The sequence below is a fragment of the Rhamphochromis sp. 'chilingali' genome, assembly GCF_963969265.1.
Source record: "Rhamphochromis sp. 'chilingali' genome assembly, chromosome: 2".
NCBI classification, from domain to species: Eukaryota; Metazoa; Chordata; class Actinopteri; order Cichliformes; family Cichlidae; genus Rhamphochromis; species Rhamphochromis sp. 'chilingali'.
The window spans coordinates 20,883,243-20,887,286 of record NC_137930.1 but is presented as its reverse complement, the minus strand read 5'-3'; positions in this window follow the sequence as shown (position 1 = coordinate 20,887,286).

Below are 4,044 nucleotides of genomic sequence, written 5' to 3'. Positions count from 1 at the left end.
TACTAAATAAATTGATGCTTCATCTTGAACTCATACTAAATACATAAATACAAAGGTCTGTATGACTCAGTCTCATGTGGCAAATTTCTCTCGTGCAAAATGTGTTGCATAAGAAAAATGCACAAAGTACATTAAATCAGACACAGGACACCTTTAAAATAGGAAGATTTATTACGGGTGTGTCATGTTTTTGTTTTTCCATTAAGGCAGTGCTGGTTATTCAAGTACCTGGTCTTGTGAAGCTAGTATTTTTTAAATTGTTTCTAGTACACAAATCCCATGAATCCATTACCTTCAAATACATCTAAAAACATGAAAAAGAGTGGAAATGTATGCAAGTGTTCAGATGGTCCTTCTCCCAATTCCTGATAGCTTTAAAAGAAAAGGCAGACTGATGAAAAGCAGAGTTCCTTCAATTCAGTTTTATTGATATAGCACCAAATCACAACAAGAGTCACCTTAAGGAGTTATTTATTGTAAGGTAAAGACCCTACAGAGAGAAAAGCCCAATATTCACACAACCCACTTTGAGTAAGCACTTGGCGACTGTAGGAAGGAAAAACTCCCTTTTAACAGGAAGAAACCTCTGGCAGAAACAGGGTCACGGAGTGACGGCCATCTGCTGCGACCGGTTACGGCCACTGATCTCAAAACGCTGGTTGTATATTCTGAGCAGAGCTTTTCAGAGGTGGGGTGAAATATTATGAACAACATTTAGTATCTGTACTCAATCTGATTTCACTTGGAAGTGTGTTCAGTAGATGGTTGTCCAAATTTAGATCTGCAGTATGGTATATTTTACAGTTTCTTGTTACCAATACTCTCTTGTCTTTGAATATATCCTGAAAGAAACTCTGTGGTCAGACTATTTATACATTTGAGAACTAATTTAAGAAAACATAAGAAAAAAAATAAGATAAGCCAGTTTTTAAGTCACTATGTTTGATAACTTATACCTGAGATGGTTTTCTCTCCAAAGTTCACCTTTAATTGCTAAATATATGTGAAAAATCTATTTTTTAAATTCGCATTTAGCTACACCACACCCTCATCTTCTGTTCCACCTAATTTATCACATTATAGACGATAAAGATGCCGTAAATTCTATTTCGCTGTGACTTTATGTAATTAAACCCCGCAAAATCCTTCTACCAATGATGGATTAGACACATCCAAGACAATACCACATAGCGTTACACAGTTTTATAGTAAGTCTTGTTAACTGTGGCTTGGAAAAGTAATGAAGTGTGCCGTCATAGTTATCACGGTTACATCTGTATTCAGCTCACAACTATTTTAGGTGTGTGGATCCACGTGGATGAGAGGCTAAACCCACAGAGCCAGCAGACTCGGACTGTGTGAAATGAAACACAGAGATGGTATATAAATATTGCGGTAAGCTGATGTAATGATCTCAGTGGTGTGGTCACGATCTACAGAACACACATTATGAAGTATGTTCGCTGCAGCTACGACTGTCCGGAGTTGTAAAGCCTGTTCGATGTCCTCGTGCTCCACCTTCAATGAGAAGACAATCAACAGATATAAAAGTACCTATAAGCAACCTGTGCATGTGCCAGAGGGCTGACAAAGCCACGGTGCTTCAGGTTTCTTGTTGTGTCATCCAATCTACTGTATGCTATTCTAGCTAATCCCTTCTTAGATTATCCCCCCAGGCATCCCATAGGTAACACCTGTTGTTTACCTCTCAGTCATCAGGACACAAACAGCCTGGATGAAACCCTAACAGTCATTCTGTGGCAAATTTCAAGGAGGCGTGAGCAGGGTAGCATCTTCTGTCTCCACCTCCTCGCTCCCTGCCCCCATCCCGCTCTCTCACTCTCTCTCTCTTTCTCCTTTGGACAGCCCCACCGACAGCTGTGGAGTGGAGAGCGGGCTGCTGACGTCCTCTGGGGTAATTGCGTTGTAAATGTGAGGTTTGAGGGGGTAAATAAAGAGTTCTAAGGCAGGACCAAAGTAGCCACAAAGAGAGACAGAAAGAGACACGAGGAGAGAGGGGAGAGAAAAAAGCGTAACATGACACCAACCACTGCCTCTGTTATAAGAAGCTTCACCGGCACCACATCGACCCTATATATAGGTTGTGGGCTACTTTCCATTTCGGTTTTCCATCTTTTTCTTTATTATCTTTTTTACTCTCACCCTTATTTTGTCTGTCAGTCAAATTTGGGTGTCATAAACATTCGCTGCACGATGAAAATCACAGCATACATTTCTAGGAACACACTTATATCATGGTTTCTGTAGCCTTAACAAGTTTTTCCTGGAGAAATACATTAGTGGATAAAATACTAGAGGAGGCCTTTCTGCTCTACTGTAGACATTATTTATGGTTCATCTATTAACAGTGAAGTGTTGTAGCCCAGCAGCAGCGACTACATTTCTCTGAAAGGCTTTACATAAAATTCTTCTGTGTGTTTTCCTACCGGGAGGAAAATCTGCACCATTGACTCATCCATCACTGGAGAGAGAAAGAGAACATTAAAATAGATTTAGTAATAAAAGAAAGGGGGAGAAAGATAATGCCTTCATCAACTTTTAATTACTACGCTTTAATTACTAGAAAGGGAAAAAAAGGTCCTGTGTAAGATGACAATTTCACCTTGAATCAGGCCAGTACAGGTTAATTGTATTAAAGACATCATTCAGGAAAGCTAAAGAAGCTAAATTAATATCTCCTTTCTAATATTTCTAAAGGTTTGCCTCTTTTTTCACAAATGGCAATGCTAAACCTTCCTATTATTAGTTAGGTACACCTTTACCACTGCTCATTAACTTAAATATCTGATCAGTCAATCACATGCCGGCAACTCAGTGCAATTAGCTATATAGCCATGTAGGGGATGGTCCAAAAGAGAGAAAATGAACTGCAACTCTCTGGGGAATAAAATGCCTTGTTGACATCAGAGGTCAGAGCAGAATGACCAACCTGACTTCAAACTGATAGGAAGGGAACAAAAAACAAAGCAAGACGCATATTAAATCAAGGTATGCAGAAGAGCATGTCTGATCGCACCATGCGTCTAACCTTGAAGCAGATGCGCTACGACAGAAGACTGCAATGAGTGTCACTCCTGTGAGATAAATACAGGAAACCTGGTCTGAGGAGTCTTGATTTCTGCTGTTTAGGAGGCAGAATCTGGTGTAAACAAACTGAAAGGATGCATGTTGTGTGAAGGGTTCAGGCGTAAGGTGGTTTAATGATGTCGGGAGATAGTTTCTTGGAACGCTTAAAACAAAATGAGCACTGTTTGAAAATCCCAGTGGTTTACACATTTGTGTAACTGGTGAAAGATCCAGGTTCAAACCATGTCACAAAGCTCAAATCATCTCACACTTGAAAACCGGAATAAGTTCATTTCTCTTAAAAGTCGTCCTTCACAGTCACTAGTTTTCAATCCAATAGAGGATCTTTGGGATGTGGTGGAACATGAGACTCTCACCATAAAGTTATAAAGCTGTAAAGTATATGATCGGGAACATCCCAGTACATAATGTCTGCTATTTTACAGTAAACACAAGGTAGGCAGCACCTGGGGATGACAGGAAGTTATTGGTCTAGCAAAAGAGCATGTCGCGAGGGGAAATGAATACATTTTGTTGAAAACTTAAAAACATTAAAATCTTGGCGATTACTACTATCTATGTAAGGTCGTTGCACAGAAACTCCTGCAAGTAGTCGAGATGCTTCAGTCTGGGTGGACTCAAGCAGAGATTTCACTTTCCACATCCGTGAGTGAGTCTCGATGGAAATGTTTGCATGCCTGTTTTTGCGACTGCGTGGACGTCTAAAGAATTTGTGCACCAGTTTCTCATATGCCCTGGGAGCCAACTTCAAGCAGACCTTAAAAAAGTATAGCAGCAATGACTACTGTCATTGTGTCTCTAGCTGTCCATAACCCCAACTGAGCATAATTCAGGCTTTAGTAAGACAGAAGCAATAATGAGTAAATGCCAAATACAGTAATTGTGCCGATGCCCATTCAAGTGACCTTTGACATAATCATGAATTCTGAAAACAGT